The following is a 22,188-nucleotide window of genomic DNA, read 5'->3' as shown; positions in this document are numbered from 1 at the left end:
AATAGAACTACCATACGACCCAGCAATCCCACTACTGGGCATATACCCTGAGAAAACCATAATTCAAAAAGAGTCATGTGGGCTTCCCTGGTGGCGAAGTGGTTGAGAATCTGCCTGCCAATGCAGGGGACACGGGTTCGAGCCCTGGTCTGGGAGGATCCCACATGCTGTGGAGCGACTAGGCCCGTGAGCCACAAGTGCTGAGCCTGCACGTCTGGAGCCTGTGCTCCACAACAAGAGAGGCCGCGACGGTGGGAGGTCCGCGCACCGCGATGAAGAGTGGCCCCCACTTGCCGCAGCTAGAGAAAGCCCTCGCACAGGGACGAAGACCCAACACAGCCATAAATACATAAATAAATAAATAAAAATTAAAAAGTATTATAGGCTCTGACACCATCCCCAAACCTATGCTTTACAGTAGCTTCCCCTGATTCTCAGGGTCTTATGTCTTTCTAAGGAAATCCAGCTGTAAAAGGTTTTTAAACACACTTCTAACTCCTTTCTAAAAAAAAAAAAAAAAAAAAAAAAAGAGTCATGTACCACAATGTTCATTGCAGCTCTATTTACAATAGCCAGGACTTGGAAGCAACCTAAGTGTCCATCGACAGATGAATGGATAAAGAAGATGTGGCACATATATACAATGGAATATTACTCAGCCATAAAAAGAAATGAAATTGAGTTATTTGTAGTGAGGTGGATGGACCTAGAGTCTGTCATACAGAGTGAAGCAAGTCAGAAGAGAAAAACAAATACCGTATGATAACACATATATGTGGAATCTAAAAAAAAAAAAAAAGGTCATGAAGAACCTAGAGGCAAGACGGGAATAAGATGCAGACCTACTAGAGAATGGACTTGAGGACACAGGGACGGGGAGGGGTAAGCTGGGACAAAGTGAGAGAGTGGTAGTGTATATATGGACATATATACACTACCAAATGTAAAATAGATAGCTAGTGGGAAGCAGCCGGAGATCAGCTCAGTGCTTTGTGACCAGATAGAAGCGTGGGATAGGGAGGGTGGGAGGGAGGGAGACGCAAGAGGGAAGAGATATGGGGATATATGTATACGTGTAACTGATTCACTTTGTTATAAAGCAGGAACTAACACGCCATTGTAAAGCAATTAAACTCCAATAAAAATGTTAAAAGAAAAACCCCAACACAGCCAAAATAAATAAATAAATAAATTTATTTTTTTAAAAAACTATAAGTATATTAGAAAATTAGAAAAAAATTCAGGAAAATATTGGTATTAGCTCAAGGTGGGAGAGACTTAAGTAAAAGTAGAAACCCATCGCCATTCATGGAAAGATTTGGTTACGTAAACAAATTTCCAATGGCTAGAGATTTTTTTAGAATTTAGAGATTAGAAGAAAATGTTTACATCACATATGACAGAGGTTAACATCTCTCATAGTTAAAATGATAAGAAAAAGGCAAATCGTCCAACAGAAACATTGGCAAAGGGTATTAACACAAACTCCCTACAGAAGAAATTTAAGTGGGCAATTAACATAGGAAAAGAGGCTTTTCATTCCTGGTAGTAAGGGAACCACAAATTAAACAATGACAGATATCATTTTTCACCCATGATTCACAACATTTAAAAGGAGAAAAAAATATCCAGCCCTGAGAAGTGTATAGGCAAATGGATATGCAACTGAACACTGTTCCTGACAATGAATTGTCACAGCCTCCTACAAAGTTAACCATCAGCATCTATTAAAACTTAAAATTTGTTTACATTAGTCCTAGGAATCCCATTTGGTGAATCCTAAAAAAATAAAAGTACTGATGTTGGAGGGAGAGAAGATTATGAAGAATTATTTAAAAATGTGAAGATTCTGAAACATAGCCTTCAGTTCAAGTGCCTCTGCGACCAGGTTAAATCTGAGGTTTCTTTTAACTCAGAAGAAGAGGAGCCTGGATATTGAGGGCCTTCACAGTCTCTTCCATATGTCCGTGTTAACCTGCAGGGATATGGAGCAGAGACTGATATCTGTATCTTCTCCTTAATAACAGTACCTGGATTTTACTCTGGTGCCTGTGTGCCCAGCCAAAAGACAACATTTCTCCACCTCATGTGAAGCTAGGTGTGGCTGTATGACAAAGTTATGGCCAATGATCTAAGTGGAAGTATTTGAGTGGGAATTCTGGGAAATATCTTTAAAGAAGGGCTGACTCAGGAGAAGCTGACCATTTTGTTTTTGCCCTCCACTTTTTTTACTGCCTGAAACACAGATCAAGTGACTAGACTAGAGCTCCTTAGCCATTAGGGATGATTAACTGACCTTGAGACTAGAATCCACGTCCCAAGGAAGGTGGAGGAGAAAAATAGGGGGAGCTCAGGTCCCTTGTGACTCCGAAGTACCATGTAAGCTGTGGACCACACACTTCCAGACTTATTTTACATATGAGAAAAAGATACCCTTAGGGTTTAAGCCACTGTAATTTGGCATTTTCGGTTATATGCAGCTGAAGTTAATTCTAATTGATAATACCATGACATAATGTTAAATGCAAAAAGCAAGTAGCTAAGTAATATCAGGAGGATATAAACTCAAATGCTTATGGATGTTAGGCCAGTAATATGAAAAGGTGGATTAGTGGACGTATGAATAACAGGGAATGGAAAGGACCATGTTAAATTGGAAGGCCTGTGCAACATCAATAATATGATTACCGTGTAGGTATGTGAGTCTAGGTCATTCATGTTAAATTTCCTTAACGTTTTGCCAACAAAATGTTTTCCCTGACTGTGGGCCGTCAGTTTGTGTGATCTTTGATTTGTAGTGTGATCTAATATTTGGAAAACTATGGAAAAAAAGGAGTAGTAAGGGAGGTGGAAAGGAAGGAAGGATGGGCCCTATATACATATATGTTTCTATGTGGTATAAACGTAGAAACTACATGGAAGGTTGCACACGAAGCAATGGAGACCTAAGAGAGATGAGACTGAAGGAAGGAGATTAATTTTTTCATTATAACTTTTGTTATAACTCTGTATTTTCTGTCTCATTACAATGAATATACATTAATTTTGTAATTAAAAAAAAAAATCTAATAAGGTAGGAGGAAAATTGCTGAGAAGTTACCCAGACTGGAAATCCAATGCAATTGTCACAACATAGTCAGAGAAAACTTTTAGGATGATTCAGTCTGAGGAAATTCAGTGTGTCTTAGGAGCAGGTCATTAAGTATTAACACCTAAAATTAGAAAATACAAATCTGAGAGAGAAAACACAAACACATTGTAGGTAGCAGTGACTTTTGTTAGGTGTCAATGAATAGGAAGTCATGTAAACATATGCGTCAGTTGGAGAAAAAAATAGAGAAAGAAAGTGTTTCAGGAAATGGAACCATGATTATTTTTTAAGTAAAAGATAAAAAGAAATGCATTCTGAGTTCTTTGAAGTTACAATGTGACCAGTGTGTAATTACATTTAGTTTAACATATCATGTTGGTTTTTATTAAAACTGGTTCTGGTTTTAGAGCAGCCCAGATTTTTAAATAGTCATTACTTTTTCCTACTTCTGTCTCAGGCATTGCCATCTCTTTAAACCACATATCTGACGAATGTTTAGGCTTCTCCTCTCCATCTAAAACTGTGCATTTGGTTCTAATTTGATGAGAAGAAACTGAATTATGAATACATTTTTTTTTCTGACATCTATTTTCATCCTTTGGTAAATCTGACAACCTGTGACGGTTCTCACATTTCTGGAACTCATCTCCCAATTACAGAAGAAGCTAATAATGATAATATGATAAATAATATTGAGTAGGCCAACCCAATAAATTATTTGGCTGTTTGGGGTTTATCCAAAATGAAGTTTATCAGACTTTCTCCTCTGCTTTTCCACCCTACCCGCTACCCCCAGCCCCTGACACTTACTATATGCCATAACAGCATTTATGGTGGGGGAATTACGATCCTTAAATAGCAGTCAATTGCTCTAAAGTGTCAGTGTTTTTTCCACAGAATAATAATTCTGCAGAAGGGACTTAGTATTAACTCCCCAGTTTAGCAAATGAGGAAACTGGGGTACAGAGAATTAAGTGACTTATTTAAGATCTCACAACAAACTAGTAAATTACTTTTACTTAAGTATATCTCTAGAGATTCATAGAAGAGAAGAGCTTTATTGAAAATTCACACAATTCTTGTGTAATACAACAAATTCAGTGATGCTATAAAATGAGACATAATGTCTTACGGTCAAGACACTTATGGTAGTAAATGAGAGAAAGCAAACTCAAATCAGCTTAAGAATAATAAGTAATTTTTTTCTTTAGAGTGAGTGGAGCTCAAATAAGTATAAATCCCAAGGGGTAAACTGTCTACAGTCCTTTACAGCTGGCTGCAAAGGCTCAAAAATATCATCAGAAATTGCCTCTCTTTCTCTTTTGGCTTTGCTTCTCACTGTGTTGGCTTCATTCTTAGGCAGCTTTACTCACTCCACGGCAAAAATGGCTGATGTTCTAATGCTTTATCAATCCCAGTGCAGAGAGTACATCTTCCCCTATGGTCCCGACAAAGGAACTGGCACGAACTCTCATTGGCTGCCTTGGATTAGGTGTCTTCCCTGAGCACTTCACTGTGACTCCAGTTGGGTAAGCCTGGGTCACATGCCCCCCTCCCCCAAGCAGTCCCACCGAAAAGAACCACATGGACAGAAAGTGGAGGAGGAGGAGTCGCAAAGGGAAGAATAAGTGTATGGTACCCAAAGAGAGGTAATGAATCTAAGCAAAAGCAAACCAAGGCCATTAAAAATTCCATTTACATTTACATTAAATTATAAACTGATACAACTAAGTGTTAATTTCTTGCTTAGTGGTTGGGGGTTTATGATACATTCATTGAAACAAAAATACTACCAACACTAAAAGCAGAAAAAATAGAAATACACTGAAAAATATTTTTTTCTTTTTTTTTTTTTCATTTATTTATTTATTTATGGCTGTGTTGGGTCTTCGTTTCTGTGCGAGGGCTTTCTCTAGTTGTGGCAAGCGGGGGCCACTCTTCATCGTGGTGCGGGGGCCTCTCACTATCGCGGCCTCTCTTATTGCGGAGCACAGGCTCCAGACGCGCAGGCTCAGTAATTGTGGCTCACGGGCCCAGTTGCTCCGCGGCATGTGGGATCTTCCCAGACCAGGGCTCGAACCCGTGTCCCTTGCATTGGCAGGCAGATTCTCAACCACTGCGCCACCAGGGAAGCCCTGAAAAATATTTTTGACTTTGCAAAAAAAAAAAAAAAAAAAAAGATGCATTGCATATGTGTGTGTATCTTGCCAGCCCATAAATGAACACAAAGGCAAATGAAAAATAAAAACACTGGCCATCTGCCAAACAATACATTAATCTAAATGTTTAATGATTCCCTCAATCCTGCACTGGGAAAGCAATTATATTTTTGCAATAGCATTTATCTTGGTTTCCATTTCATCTCAAATGCTGAAGAACTTCTGCTAGCTTCACTTAATAGTATTCTGTTGGAAGATATATAATTATTTAGTTCATAAAGGATAATGGTCTATATACACAGCCAGTTTTTACCATAGTGTGACTAGAACTCTGTTCATTCTTTTATCCATCCATTCATTTATTTATGTTATGTGCCAGTTATGAATCAGGAACAAGGCTGGACACTAAGATTAAAGAGATGAGTAATTTGCAGCCCCACCCCTTGAAGAAGTCCAAGTACAGGAAGGGAAACAGACAAGTGAACATGAAAGTGCACTATGAGGGCTTCCCTGGTGGCGCAGTGGTTAAGAATCTGCCTGCCAATGCAGGGGACACGGGTTCGAGCCCTGGTCCAGGAAGATCCCACATGCCGCGGAGCAACTAAGCCCGTGCACCAGGACTACTGAGCCTGCGCTCTAGAGCCCGCGAGCCACAATTACTGAGCCCACGCGCCACAACTACTGAAGCCCACATGCCTAGAGCCCGTGCTCCACAACAAGAGAAGCCACTGCAATGAGAAGCCCGCACACCGCAACGAAGATGAGCCCCCGCTCGCCGCAACTAGAGAAAGCCAGCGCGCAGCAACGAAAACCCAACGCAGCCAAAAATAAATAAATGTTTATTTAAAAAAATAATAATAATAAAGTACACCATGAGCAGTGATTTGCACAGGGCTTTTAAAAGCAGGGGAGGACCCTTAGCTCACTCAGCTGAGAGATCAGGGAAAGCTTTAAAGAAGAAGGCTTAGGGAATGCTTTCCAGGGTAGAAAAGGAGTGAAAAGCAATTCTGGAGAGAACAGTATGTGCAGTGACAGAGGCTTAGGAGAACCCTGAGAGTTTCAGAAGTGGATTACAGCTGTGGCCGTGGTATGGGTTGTGTACCGGGGAAGAGTCAATGTGAATGACTTTGTGTGCTAAGTTTGGACTTCATCTTGCAGTTCCAAAACCCTGGTCCCCCGGCTAGAACCAGGCTGACAGTAAAGAGCCATCTGAAAAACTTGTTAAAAATACAGATTGCCCAGGCTGCACTTCCGGAAATTTTGGTTCAAGAGGAATCTGTTGGAAAGAAAAGTTCCCTAACGTGATAATGGGGCACATCCAAGTCTGAGAGCCACTGTGTGTGGACGGTGGGGATCTATCAGAAGGTACTGGGAAAGAGAATAGCATGTTTTAGAAAGATAGCTCTTTGCCAGTGGAAAGTTGCAGTAGAGCAGATCAAAACAGGAGGTGGAGAGACCCGGTGGGAGACCGTTGTGAAAGAACAAATTAAGAAATGGCAGGTACCTGCACTGCAGCACAGGCAGATGTTCAGAGGTACTTCTGCAAAACGTAATGGGCAGCACTAGACGGTCTGTTTGATGTGGCAAGTGAAGTGGTGGGGGGAGGGGCGGGGGAGGGGGAGGTGGTATTAAGTTTGTAAAGGGTGCCCTTGAGAACTGGGAGCAAGAGGTAGGCGGGAGGCGTGGCTGTGTGTACAGCAGTGTGATGTTAGCTCAAGGTGGAGGCCAGGCTGGAGCTTGCCATGGGCAGGAGGCCAAGGCTTGGGACTGGGCTATCCAAGATCCAGAGCCTCAGCTTTGCAAACCTTGAGGCTGAAAACCTGTGGATGACTCCTCGCCTAAGGACACCTCCCTGCTTTGTGCCACCTGTGGTCCCCGGCAAGAGTCACCTCTCATAGCTTCTATAGTAGCCTCTTAGACTTTCTCTCTAGCTTATAAACTTCCTGAAGCTAGGAATTATGTGTATCTACATGTTCTCAGAGCCTAGCCTTGTGCCTGCACACATTTGATGCCTCCATTTCTGGGTGAATGAATTTTATTAATTATCTAGATTACAGCTACAACAGACTCATTATATAGGCTTTGGGCCTCACGTGTGTGTGTGTGTGTGTGTGTGTGATCATATAAACCAGTATTTCTAAAATTGTACATGCTTCCTTTATTGTTTTCCAAAATGCACATTTTTTGATGAATAAGAGTATGCAAAATAGACTGCTTTCTTCCAAATATTAATTATTGCAAGGTGCCTGTGTAATCAGTGAACCAGGCATCTCCTATGGATATTAATTTAGATTCCACCAAAAAGAGCTTGGTTAATAAAAAAAAATTTTTTTAACTTTCAATCTAATTAATTAAAGACAAGGAACAATTTTCATTTCAGTTATCCAAATAAGCATTTGTGGATCCAGAGAGATTATTTTTAAATAGAGTAGTATGATCACTTTAAAGTATCTATTTATCTTTTTCTCATATGGTGCCATAAATAAGAAAAGCTTTACTCAAGCCCATGAAAGATAAATAATACAAGGACAGAAAATGTAAGACTTAACTTGTTGGTTACATTACTCTTCATGTTTAAGATTTCATTCTGTTCATTGATTGGATGATTCCTTTTTTGTTTATTCCCCATTATCTTTGCCTTCCTCACTGCAGATAAGTGCCTTCTGGGTGCCTAACAGGAACATCCTACTTACAGAGTTTGAAATCAACAGAAAACTCAAATAGTTACAACTTTTCTTTATAATTTGCTCTCCTGAGAAAGCAATGGCAAGTAGTCAAGCTAATATCAATGATTTTAAAGTGCAGTTTCCAAGCAGATGTAGGAATTAACTTCAGATAACCAGAAAATATAAAATGGCAAAGATATTGACAAAAAGAAAAGTCCGTTTGGAATTCTAATGTCTACCTTTCAGACTGCTTATTTGGAATGGATTCCTACATACAGATAATGAATTGCAACTCTCTAAGCCTATTTGACCCCTTGTTACTACCCTGCGTGTGTTGACCTTCTATCCCCGTAATATGGCCTAATTATCATGAAAATCTATGATTGTGTTTCCTCTGATCTCTAGGAGACTGTTTTATACGTCTCTACTAATAGTTTATGATGTATATGTGCTAGTCCCCTCTGTTGACTCAACTCCTGTTTATGACCCTGTATTCTGTATGCAATATCAGTCATACCTCACTAGCTTTGCCCAATCTCTGGTTTTGGCTTCTCTGACCTGCTTTGACCATTTGCTACCCAAAGCCCAACATCACATACTGCACTAGGGGCTTAATGTGCTGGTCATTTGCCTACTTGCTCTCAAATCCATTCATTCCTTGCCATTCTCTTACTCTGTCTGTTTGGAAGGAAGCTGATTCCTGCCAACTCCATTCCTAGACTCACTTGACCATGCCAAAAAGAAATTAGGACAATGAAAGATAAAAAAATAAATTAGGAACACTGGCAGAAGAAGAAGAGAAGCCAAGGTGTTTTCCTCCTTTTCTGATTCAGGGGGCTTCTCCCACAGTGACTGCCTCTCTGTGATTCTCATTCTAGGTCCATCTGGGGACGGTGGCTCTAGGCCTCTGTTAATCCAGCCAGTCTGTTGGTCTCTCCAACCCTAGGGATGGAAGGTAGAGGCTTCCGGCCATTGCTTCTCACTGAGGTTCCCTTCCTTCCCCAGTTTGGCTTTCTGGCCCGTCCAACACCTTTGTAACCAGTTCCTTGTATTAAGTTCCCTCAGCCAAACTACCTCACTTGGGCTCTGGTTCCTGACTGGTCTCCAGAGACAATACTTGGGGAATTGTTAGGCAAAGGACCAAATGATCGTCATCGTCACAGAAGAACTCAGGTAGGTATTTCGAGGCTCACGTCCCAAAATACACAGCAGAGATATAAAATAGCTAATGAACATGCTGTTGGAAATATATAAATGGAAACATGGTCATTTAATTTTTTTAAAAGGAACATTCATTTAGTTCTTATCTTCATTCATTAATAATCTCCCATCAAGGGCTTCCCTGGTGGCGCAGTGGTTGAGAATCTGCCTGCCCATGCAGGGGACACGGGTTCGAGCCCTGGTCTGGGAAGATCCCACATGCCGCAGAGCAACTAGGCCCGTGAGCCACAACTACTGAGCCTGCACGTCTGGAGCCTGTGCTCCGCAACAAGAGAGGCCGCGACAGTGAGAGGCCCGCGCACCACGATGAAGAGTGGCCCCCACTTGCCACAACTAGAGAAAGCCCTCGCCCAGAAACGAAGACCCAACACAGCCAATAAATAAATGAATAATTAATTTAAAAAAAATTAGAGAAATATTTTAAAAAATAAAAAAAATAAAAAATAATCTCCCATCAATAAAGAAACCGTGGGGAATGGAACAGAGTGAACAAAGAACCATGCCCACGCTGAGTCCAAAATAATTCCAAGCAGATTTGCCTGCACAAAAGAAAGCAAGATGTAATCAGCACCCAGTATAGGTAACAAAGTATATTTAGCACTGTTACTGTTAAATGGCACTGGAGACTTCTGCTGCTCTCCCCCCAGAAACTCTCTCTCATTAATTTAATCTTTCCATGACACAAAAGCAGTCACACTTGTTGTGTGGAAGAAAGAGTCCAGGACAGTTGTCAGTGGCCCAAATGGCCTTGGAGTGACCCATCCTTCGAGGTAGGTTTCAAAATCAGAGTTCTGTGCTCTGGGAAAGGTTGAAGCTGTGGTTTCATGACCTTGGGTAGGATTCAGTTCATTGTGTCTCGCTTCTAAGTAAATTCTTTTCTGGTTTTGTTGAAATGGAGCAGAACTAGAAGCTACAAGGGGTGGGGGGAGGGCTAGTTTTATTCTTCAACCAGTGATGGGCTGTATGTTAGCTTCCTGGCACCGCTGTAACAAAGGACCACAAACTAGGGGGCTTAAACAACAGAAATGTATTGTCTCACAGTTCTGGTGACCAGAAGTCTGAGATCAAGGTGTTGGCAGGGTTGCTTCCTTCTGAGGGCTCTGAGGGAAGGATCCATTCCAGGCCTCTCTCCTAGTTTCTGGTGACTTGCCGGCAATCTTCAGTGTTCTTGGGCTGGCAGAAGCATCATCCGATCTCTGTTTTTGTTTTTACAGTCAAATCTCTACCATTTGGTGGCATTTAAGGTCACACATATGTAAAGAAAGTTAAACATTTCTTGGACATTTACTTTTGTGGCCTGAAATGTATACCTGCTACTCGGTGGAAACAGGAGATCTGGGTTCAGATCAGGAGTCTCTCTGCAAGCTGTGTGTGCCACTGGACAGTTACTCAGTGTTTATGAACCTTGGGTTATTCATCATTAAAATGGGGATGTTAACATTAGGTTGAACATATGAAACTGACATTTTTGTGAGTCAAAAATCATTGAGTATTGACAATTTCATATGATTCAACTTAATACCTACTTCACAGACATAAGGAAAGAATTAAATAGAATAATATTCTAGCACTGTCCCTGGTGATCAGCAAATGCCTAATAAGCACATGATTTATTAAAAGATATGTAAATAAAACCCTGTGGCCTAATGGTCATAGTATAATCTGAGCTTGTAATATCTACCCCTTTGCCATACAGAACATGAAATGCCTATCAGGAGTTCTCTTTTCTCCCTACATCCCTCCTTCCTTCTTTCTTTTCTCCTCCTCCTTTCTTCTTAAAGTTTAATTCTTATTATCTTTCTTCGTCTTCAATTTTATTGCTTAATGTTTTAAATAGCTAGTATGTTTTCATGGTTCAAAAACCAAAAGGCATAAAAAGAAAACAGCTATATCATCACTGTCCCCCATCTGTCCAGAACACTTTCTTATATATCTTCCTGATGTTAAGCACATTTAAATATGTGTTCTTCTGTGTGCGTTCTAAAAATAGCTTTAAGATATCTATATTTCTATGAATACAAATATATATACGTATATATATATATATATATATATATATACACACATATGTATACGTATATATATTTGTAGTCCAAGACTATCAGTTTATGAACAAGAAGCTGAGGCCCACAGAAATCCAGCATGCCCAAGGTCAGTCTCACAATCAGTAGCAAGGCTTGGACATTAATTATACTTAGCCAGCACTCAATGAGGCCTCACATTACAAATATCAACTTTAAATGTAAATAACCTATTTTGTTAGGCAAATAAGACCTTATTTATTTATTTGGTTTATGGGCAATGGAAGCCAGGTCAAAGTACCTCATTATTCATGGCTTTGTATTTGTGAATTCTCCTACCTGCTAAAAATTTACCTACAACCCCAAAATCAACATCCATGGCATTTTCATCGTCATTCCCAGAGATGAGCAGAGGGGCCAAAAATTTGAGTTGCTGATTATACACATTCCCAGATGAGGTCAAACAAGGTGCCACTTGGCCTTCTTGTTTCCGGTCTCATACTATAAACAAGTGTCCTCTTTGTGGTCTATTTAATGCTATGTTTTTCACATTTTTGTGCTTTTTGTGGGGATTTTGGTATTTAAAATGGCCCCCGAGGATAGTGCTGCAATGGTGTCTCCCACTCCTAAGCATAAGACGGCTATGATGTGCCTTATAGAGAAAATACAGTGTTAGATAAGCTTCTTTCAGGCACGAGTTATAGTGTTGTTGGCCGTGAGTTCAATGTTAATCAGCAATATACATTGAATAATGTGTCTTTAAACAGAAACACACATGAAACAAGATATGGGTTCAGTTGACAAAAATTTTGTGACCAGAGGCTCCTATATTCCGCATAGGAATAGTGATTCAGTATTTGCTAATTCAGTGTTCACAGCAACTTTATAGAATTTAACTACTGCGAATAATGATAACCGACTGTATTTTAGAGTACAACATATAAAGTCAAGTTTTCCTATCTTACTTTTTAGTTCCTAGTGTCAGTTTGGTTTAAGTGCTTTTTAAATATGATAGCTGTGCTATCATAGCCCACATTCTTGAGTTAAAAAAAATTAAAGCTTTTATTGGCTGCAAAAATGGCTCCTAGGTGCAATTTTGGAAGGGATGGATTTAAAGCCATTGTTGGTTTGAGCGGTTCAAATATCTTGCTAATTTCATAGCCTTTGAACCACTTATGAAATAGCAGTAGCTACCAAGTTTGCAGTTCCTTTAGGAGTGTTTATATTTCTTATTAGCGTTAAAGAAGAAATTTACAATAATCTTCATTTGGGAATTATGAGTGCATATCATTGTATCAACAACATGGCATTCAACCTTATTTTGCCATTAATAGAAAGTGCAGTTTTTATGTGAATTATAATGAAAACCAAGTATTGCTTAGCAAGTTTTTACTCATTATCCCAAGCACTGCTACGATTTATGTTACAGTATATAACATATATGTTATATGTTGTGTTTTAGAGGAATGAGTATAATTCCTTGTGATTTGTTAAAATGTAGGTATTTCCAAGAGGGACAACATACTAAACTTTATCGATTTCTTTTTGTTGCTTTATATCATTTTGGACCATTGTACTTTATAGACAAAGACAATTTTGGCCAATCATACCTCAGTATAAATGAGATTACCAGATGTTTTCCTGACTACAGATTCTTCCAGAAGGCTTTGGTGGAGAGAAATGGGTCGGTGGGAGTGGAAAAGAAGAGTTCAGCAAGAGATAGTGAAATCTGTGTAATCTGTGCCAGTCTGTGTAAATGGCCTGTTATGGGTTGAATTATGTCCTTTTCAAAAAGATATGTTGGCATCCTAACCCCCCGGTACCTCAGAATGTGACTGTATTTGGAGATAAGGTCTTTACAAAGGTAATTAAACTAAAATGAGACCATCAGGATGGGCACTAATCCAATATGACTGGTGTTCTTATTATAAGGGGAAATCTGGGGACTTCCCTGGTAGCCCAGTGGCTAAAACTCTGCACTCCCAATGCAGGGGGCCCGGGTTCCATCCCTAGTCAGGGAACTAGATCCCACGTGCCACAACTAAAGATCCCGCATGCCACAACTAAAGACCTGCATGCCGCAAGTAAAAGATCCTGCATGCCACAACTAAAGACCCCACATGCCACAGCTCAAGATCCCACATGCCACAACTAAAAGATCCCACATGCCACAAAGATCCCGCAACTAAAGATCCCGCACGTGGCAATGAACGTCCCGCAGGCCGCAGCGAAGATCCCGCGTGCTGCAACTAAGACTTGGTGCAGCCAAATAAATAAATAAATATTAAAAATAAATAAATAAATAAAAGGGGAAATCTGGGGAGGTGCCTCAGGCCCAGCTGCCCCAGTTCTCCCCGGTCATTCCTTCCTTGCTGGCAGGGGATGGGAACTCTGGGATCTCACTGCTTTTACCTCAGCTTGTGGGGCTTATGTCCCTCTCTGCTCCCTGGCAGGATGTATACCTCACAGACCACTTTCTCTGAAACCCCTAAGTCTGCTTACCACTAGCTTCCTCACTGGCTCCCCTGGATCCAGACCCTTGCTAGTCTCAAGAAAGAGAAAAGTCTGACTCTGACACACTGTACACAATTAAAGTCTCGAATCCTTTCAAGGCATTAGCTTTGATATTTCAAAAGCTTAATCTTTTGCCTTCAAGAGACTCTTCTCTTAAACTCTTCCCTACTTATGATTTCGAAGTCTATTTTGAAATGCAAAAATATCAGGAATCAGCTCTGTTCCCTTTCATTCTTTTCTTTTTTTTTTTTAAATTAATTAATTAATTTATTTTTGGCTGTGTTGGGTCTTCGTTTCTGTGCGAGGGCTTTCTCTAGTTGTGGCAAGTAGGGGCCACTCTTCATCGCGGTGCATGGGCCTTTCACTATCACGGCCTCTCTTGTTGCGGAGCACAGGCTCCAGACGTGCAGGCTCAGTAGTTGTGGCTCACGGGCCTAGTTGCTCTGCGGCATGTGGGATCTTCCCAGACCAGGGCTCGAACCCTTGTCCCCTGCATTAGCAGGCCGATTCTCAACCACTGCGCCATCAGGGAAGCCCCTCATTCTTTTCTTAAGGCAATAAAGGCAAAATAATTAGTAGCCTGAAGGTTGAGGGTGCAGGGAGGGGTAGAGATAACAGGAAAGAACAGATGGGAAAGAGGGGAACATCAGTTAATGTTCAAAATACTGTCCTACCACATGTATTTGTTGTTCTTTTCTTACCACAGCTTTTCAGGTAGTTCTCAAACTTGAGAATGAAGCAATTATACTCCAATAAAGATGTTAAAAAAAAAAACCCAAAAAACTTGAGCATGTCCAAGAACTATCCAGTAGAGTTGCACACACCCCATTCTCTTCAAAGACTACTTTGGACCAATGGAAACAGTTAAGCCATTATATTACTTTTCACTTGTGGGCGCATCCAGATTGAAATAAGAACTTGCAATCTTATAAATAGAAGGACATTTTTTAGGTAAATAAGACTGAAATTTATTTTTCAACCAAGAGTTGAAGAGCAACCTGGCACTGGCTGAACAGCAAAGCCTCTTGAGACTGCAGCTCTGTGGCCCTGTGGCTTTGCCTGTGAAGCAGTTCTTTTAGACACAGCTGGGGTGCTGGGCCCATATTGAGGCAAGACTCACATAAGACAGAAATCCTTCAGAATGACATGACAGATCAGAGAGGAGAGTCAGGCAGACTGTTCTGCTGTGCTGCATCTAAATTGCAAAGGAGAAGAGAGACAGGGGAAATGGTGTAATTAGAGGCATTTTAAGCTCCCTCGTAGGAGGAACAGCAAAATATTCTATATTTGAAATTGTAGTGGGAACTTGAAGTTCTGAGGTAGTGGGGACAGGGATAGGGAACAAGGAGAAAGGAAGAATAAAAGGAAGAAGGCGCAACGTGCTCTCAGACTCAGAGAGAAAGTGTTTGATCAGACACTTTGAAGAATCTGAAGGCACAGTTCTAGGAGAAAGGAGTAGTAAAATCCCATTTCTCCGAAGTACAATGAGAGATGTAAGGCTAGAGAAGAAAGAACAAGAGATGGAGGGGCAGGGGTCGAGGGCGGGATTGACAGGGCAGAAAGGGACTAAGATGAAAGGTTGAATATTTACAAGGCATCAAATAAAAATTGATTTTTTTTAGTAAAACTATTTCACTGTACAAAGTCTCTAGGCATGCCATTAATGTTTAATTTATTGTAGATTATACTGCTTTATCACACTATGTATTTTTTTCTAAAAATGCTTTAAAAAGTGCTAACCAATCTTCTTGGCCACAGTTCAGAGTACGATTGTGGAGCCTCATGTAGACTCAGAGAGTTTCCCCTCCTGAAGGCTAATATTGTTCTCTACCTGATCCTGCCAAGCTGGGGAAATAAGCATGAGTTGTTTCTTCAATGAGGAGCAACTCTCAAAACTGCTCTGGTTCTTATAGGAGAGGCAAAAACACCAATGTTGCAAGTTTCTCCTGTAAAAGCTTTCTTGGACAAGTAATCCCTCACAGTTGTATAGCACTTTATGCTTTTAAAGCACTTTCAGATGCATTGTCTCATTTGAATTTTAGTGAATTGTATCATAAAGGGCATTTTCTATATCATGTGTTTTTACATACTGCTTTTTCCACCATCAAAACCAATAAAACGTTAGACATGGTCAATTAGATTCTTATACCCTAAGTACTCTCAGCCTTTCACTGTTTTCATTTAGTTTTTGTTTTTGTTTTCTCTTTCCTTCTAACTAGAGAGCATTTTATGCTGTGGTCAGTTCTCTCGATGGTCCAAATTTCTAGTCTTTCACTTAGCAAAGTAACACAAGGCCTCTAAGACCTAGAAACTGAAGTCCAGGTTGGGGTGGATCTCTGGGGCCCTGTGTCGTAGCCAGCTGCCCAGGTCATTCCCTGGTAGTGTGAGAGTCACTGTGTCCTGTTAATGCTGTTGAAGGACATCAGAGGCTATCGACCAAAGTTTTAGAGCCAGACTAGACCAGGCTTTGAACTCTGGATTTACCACTTAATAGCTGTGTGGCATCCTCTTTAAAGTGATGATATCCACTTCATGTCATTTGTAAAGTTTCCAAGTACAGTAGAGTTCCTGCCATACAGTAGGCATTGAATGAATGTTCATTCTACTCCTTACTTCAGAGAAGGAAGACTGTTGAAAAGTGGAGTCACCCACAGTTTACGTGACAAGGGCTGGGGTTTGATCTTCTTGACAGAAGTAGAGATGGGAAGGCTGCCCTCAATCTCCAGGGTAATTTTGTGCATTGCTAAACTCTGACCAGTCCACCAAGCCTGCTGAAACCAGGGCATCTGCTGACACCCCAGTGGATGCCATAGTCCCCACCAGGCAGGTCATGAGGTATCTACACACCATAATCCCAAAATGGCCCAAATGCATACCGTATTCCCAAAGAAGACCAGGCCAGCCAGCCCCATAATTACACAACAGCAGGTGCAGATATCACCAGCCAGCCAACATCACTCAAGACATTTTGCTTTCCTAATATGGGGCAGAAACAGTTTGAGTGTTTTTGCTTTAAAAGATCTACTTCCTTTTTTCCTAAACTTCATTCCTGAGGAGCTCCTAGACCTGTTCCTCTGTCTGGGTCAAGTTCCCTGCTTTTCCGCTCAGCACTCAGTCTTAGGTCTCCAATAGTTTTTTTTGTTTTGTTTTGTTTTTTCTTTAACAGCATATACGAAGAACTTGTGTCTTAGCCTCTGGGGAAAAGCCTTGGTCTTTATCCCCCTATGGAAGAAAGCAAACAGAAGCTCTCCACGAACTTAACTTGATAGTTGCTGATTCTTTGCCTCAAGGAGAGAACCAAGCTGGGAGAACTAGACCAGAAGGTCAGAAGAATTTGCTTCCACAAGACAAATGATCTCTCTGTGACAGACAGTGGCTCAGGTTCAGCAAGCATGCATAGAGTACATACATTGGCCAAACACTGCATTGGATGCCAGGATATAAAGGTGAGTAGAACATGGTCCTTATCCTAGCCTTCAAAGCCTACTTGAAGAATAAATGAAACCTATGATACCACCTGTCATGATTGTGACTGATGCTAAAAAAGGCTCAAAATGAAAAGTGCTTTGGACTCATAGAGGGGAAGTCATCAGCTCTAATGGGAGGAAAGGGAGCTAAGAGAAGGCTTCACACAAGGGGTAATACTGATGCTAATTAGAATCTCCATGTTGGTTCTAGCCAGCAATTTTTTTGTGAAAATGAAATAAATTATGGAGTTTATTGACATTTCTGGTCCTTACTAATTCTTTTATTTTTTTCTTAACAATCTTTTCAGTTTATTCATAAATTTCTATTTCACAAATGTGTATGTGCATATATGCATACGTGCGTTCATGTCTATGTGTATATATGTATGTACATGAATATATTATAAGTACTGTGCTTTCTTTTGTGACTCTTGGTCCTGCTTCTCTCGCGAATTTCAAGCATTAAAATATGCTTGAAGCTATGCTTCTTCTACATAGTAGATATTAATGATGATTTCTTCTAAATAAGCTGAAACTGGGTTCAGTATGCATTATATACATACCTCTTGTGACATTAATCCCCCAAATACCTTCCTTTTTTCCTTTTGAAGGCTTCCATCTTTATTGTCTGCTCCATATTTTCTTCACCATGCTTGTCATATAGTTTGCCAGCATCCTGCAGCCTGTAACCCAGCAACGTGCTCCAGGATCCCTTACGAGAAATACCTGGAGAGGCCCAGTATTGTGTGGTCTTGTTATGCAGCCCTAGTTGTTACTTTCAAAGCTCCATGCAGGTCTGCAACTTCCAAACAGGTTTGTACTTTGAAGCTTGTTGCCGTCTTGATTGTGAGGAGATGCTCTCTGCCCTGCACTCCTCTCTTGATTGCCCTTAAGAGTATTTTCTGTTAATAGAATATTTGCTGGAGTTTTCAGTTCCAACCTATCTACAGCTGTCTGTCCTTGAGCTGTCTCTGAGTCACACTGATCCGAGGAGAAGGGATTGTTCCCGCTCACATTTTCATCGGAAGAGAGCTTGAAGTAATGTAACCTGGTAAAGATTCCTTAACTGAACCCAAAACTCTACTTACTGTGCAGTTCCTGTAAGCGTCCTCCCTAGCTGCTGCTACTTCATCATTGTATGTCCATTCTTGGGGAGTAAGGCAGCCTTGGTTGAAGCTTACCTCACATCCCTCTATTATGTAGGCCACAGAAGCACTTTACAAACTATAATGCATTATACAAACATGGAGTCTTATTGTAATTATGTTAGAAACAGCCACCCATTAAAGAGTAGTCTGTCTGCATAGATCACGCCCATCTCTCCGTCCCTTATCACCGTTTACGTGAACTACTTCGGAACTAAGTTGCCTTATTGTTCCTTGCAGTCATCAAGAGGCTGCCCGTGTGACAGCACAAGAGTCCAAAAGAGACTTCAACTTTTTAGGAATATTCCTGTATTTTAAAATATATATATAATGAACATTGATTAATTCTGGGTACCTGTATATTTTTTAGTATCATCTATGGTTTTTTTCTGCATTTGTAAATTTAAAAAATTAAAAATCCTCCCTGAGCAGAACTGTATACCTGCTAAAACATACATAATTAATGTACAAGAACAGGAACCCAATTCTGCTGAATCGACTGGCTCCTAAAGGTAACTTCTGAATCTTCCACATTTACCTCTTCTCTTTAAAAAATGTTCATTTTCTAGTTTTTCTTAGCATCCCCTCCCCCATTTATGCTGAGAATACCCACTGTGCTTGTCAGAGCGTATTTATAATAGTAGGCAACTGGAAACAATAGGAACCAGATGCAGACACTGAGAATTTAAGTCTAATGACTGATAGTGTGTTGATGAAAACATGTTAAATTTTATTTATTTATTTATTTATTTATTTATTTATTTATTTATTTATTTATTTATTTATTTATTTATTTATTTATTTATTTATTTATTTATTTATTTATTTATTTATTTATTTATTTATTTATTTATTTATGGCTGTGTTGGGTCTTCGTTTCTGTGCGAGGGCTTTCTCTAGTTGCGGCAAGCGGGAGCCACTCTTCCTCGCGGTGCGCGGGCCTCTCACTATCGCGGCCTCTCTTGTTGCGGAGCACGGGCTCCAGACGCGCAGGCTCAGTAGTTGTGGCTCACGGGTCTAGTTGCTCCGCGGCATGTGGGATCTTCCCAGACCAGGGCTCGAGCCCGTGTCCCCTGCATTGGCAGGCAGATTCTCAACCACTGCGCCATCAGGGAAGCCCCCATGTTAAATTTTTAAAGTGGCATTTTGAATTGTATATTATACAATGATTAACATGAGTTAAACATTGTATATATACTGTGCATGTATGGGGGGGGATAAAATTGGGAAGGAATATGAAGAAACAAAAATTACCATACAGTAGGGAAATTATGGGTGACTTAAAGAAATTGCTTGTAAAAATTTAAAGTCTATTAGCTATAAAGAAAAATGAATGTCCTTCCATTTATGTCTTCATGCCATTGAGCTTTGTACTTTCTTTTGTGACTCTTGCTTCTGCTTTTCTGGCATGTGTTCAAGTGTTTAAGTGTTATTTACGCTCCTTCTGTTATAGTACATTCTAGCTATAAATGGTGATTTTTTTTTCCACAGAAGCTGAAAATGGGTCAGTGTGCAGATCCCCATCCCTTCCTCCTTAATTTTCATTTCTGTGAAGTGTGAGCTGTACTGTTAAGCACCTTAAGAATCAGCCTTGCCTCACATTCCCTGTTCCTCTCCTTCCAACAGCCCTGGGAGTGTAACGAGGAGACCCTGCTACGAAACGTCCTCTTGAACTTTAGCGCTTCATTTATTTGCATGGATGGCCCAGTCTTGGTGCAAAATTAAAAATCACCTTCTTGGGGGTTCCCTGGTGGCACAGTGGTTGGGAATCCGCCTGCCAATGCAGGAGACACGGGTTCGTGCCCCGGTTCGGGAGGATCCCACATGCCGCGGAGCAGCTAGGGCCGTGAGCCACAATTACTGAGCCTGCGCGTCTGGAGCCTGTGCTCTGCAACAAGAGAGGCCGTGATAGTGAGAGGCCCGCGCACCGCGATGAAGAGTGGCCCCCACTTGCTGCAACCAGAGAAAGCCCTCGCATAGAAACGAAGACCCAACACAGCCAAAAATAAATAAATAAATTTTAAAAAAAAAGATCACCTTCCTGATTCTCTCTTTGGTGTATCCCGTCATTCCTCTTAAGCCACCAAGCTATTATTTTTTACCCTTTTATGGTATACTGTGTGCCTTGTGAGCCATGCTCCTGGAACGTTTTGCTTGCTTTGCAGTACGAGTTACCCCAAAATCTGAGAATTTCGAAATGCTATTGTTTCCCAATTCCTAGCAGTTTTTTGGGTTTTTAAAAAATTTATTTATTTTTGGCTGCGTTGGGTCTTCGTTGCTGCGCGGGCTTTCTCTAGTTGCGGCGAGCAGGGGCTACTCTTCATTGTGGTGCACAGGCGTCTCATTGCAGTGGCTTCTCTTATTGCAGAGCACGGGCTCTAGGTGCGTGGGCTTCAGTAGTTGTGGCGCATGGGCTCAGTAGTTGTGGCTTGCGGGCTCTAGAGCGCAGGCTCAGTAGTTGTGGTGCACGGGCTTAGTTGCTCCGCGGCATGTGGGATCTTCCCGGACCAGGGATCGAACCCGTGTCCCCTGCACTGGCAGGTGGATTCTTAACCACTGCACCACCAGGGAAGCCCCCCCAGAAGTTTTTTTGCTTTAAAAATGTCATCACTGATATATAATACATGGATATATAATATATATGAATATATGTAAATATGTTTATATTATGTGTATATGGATGCCAAAGTATGCATCAAAAATATAAAATCATGTATTAGAATGGTAAACACTGAATTAAGGAGAGATGTTTTGTTGTAATGATAAACACTGGCAAAGAGAAATAGAGTCAGTCCTTAGTATACAGGCCCTTAATGGATTGGCAATGCTTTTTTTTTAAGGGGAGCAAATATGTTATAATGTTAAGATTTGATAAAGCCGAGTGGTGGATGTATATGTGTTCCTATGCTAGTCTCTGTTATTGTCTGTGTGCACAAACTATTTCACAATTTTTTTAATGTTGTTTGAACTTCTTTTTTTTTTTTTTTGGCCACTCAGCTTGTGGGATCTTAGTTCCCCAACCAGGGATTGAACCTGGGCACATGGCAGTGAAGTCACCAAGTGTTAACCACTGGACCACCAGGGAAGTTACTGAACTTCTTATTCCATTGTGCTGGTACCTTATCATTGAAATCTTACAGAAGACAGCAGTGAGAGCATTTTGGAAGTGGAACGGGAGGGGACCCTATACAAAGTGGGGAGTTGAGAGATACAGGTCATAGTTAATGGAACAGGAAACAAAAGGACATATAGTAAGAAAATTACAAAGAGGAACTAAAGTGCATTACCTAAAATTACAATAGAGGACTTAAAAATAGTGAGACATTCATACTGAGAGGGGGGAGGGTCTAAGTGAACTAAGTACTCATGTATCAGAACGGGAAGGAAGTCCACAGATAAAGTCTGTCTGATAAACAAAGAAGTGGCAATATGACTGTATTATTTGAGGGATAGGGAAGTAACCACCCAAAAGAATTAAAGAACTGTAGCTGTTGAAAAGTTAAACTTGGTTGCTTCCCAAGTGTGGGTCTAGTAGGGTTTGGGTGGAAGGCAAAGGGTGGGGTAGGGCTGGGATGTCGCAGCGGGGCATTCTTACCTTTTGCAATAAGCTCTTCAGCACCATTGATTTTTTTTTTTTTTTTATAAATGTGCACACATACTGCTTTGATTAAAAAAAAAAAAGTTTTAAAGATTAACACAATAGGGACTTCCCTGGTGGTCCAGTGGCTAAGACTCCATGCTCCCAATGCAGGGGGCCTGGGTTTGATCCCTGGTCAGGGAACTAGATCCCACATGCCGCAACTAAGAGTTTGCATGCCGCAACTAAGAGTTTGCATGCCGCAACTAAAAAGATCCCACATGCTGCAATGAAGATTCGCATGCCACAACTAAGACGCAACACAGC

General features: G+C 40.8%; 1 protein-coding gene across 5 annotated transcripts in view; it reads left to right on the top strand.

Annotated features, from left to right (window-relative positions):
- SLC35F5 (solute carrier family 35 member F5) overlaps positions 1–22,188 on the top strand; it is a 182,918-nt gene that overhangs the window by 6,772 nt on the left and 153,958 nt on the right. For 4 of the 5 annotated variants that reach the window (XM_068545255.1, XM_068545254.1, XM_068545253.1 and 1 more), the window contains exon 2: positions 16,839–17,118. The gene's annotated coding sequence lies outside the window, so the exon portion shown is untranslated. Of the gene's footprint in view, positions 1–14,517; positions 14,536–16,838; positions 17,119–22,188 lie in introns of those variants that run through there. The other variant, XM_068545257.1, reaches the window with a different exon arrangement.

The sequence above is a fragment of the Eschrichtius robustus genome, chromosome 5 (assembly GCF_028021215.1).
Source record: "Eschrichtius robustus isolate mEscRob2 chromosome 5, mEscRob2.pri, whole genome shotgun sequence".
Lineage (NCBI taxonomy): Eukaryota > Metazoa > Chordata > Mammalia > Artiodactyla > Eschrichtiidae > Eschrichtius > Eschrichtius robustus.
Note: the sequence above shows the minus strand (reverse complement) of the source record. Positions and strands in the feature narration are given on the sequence as shown.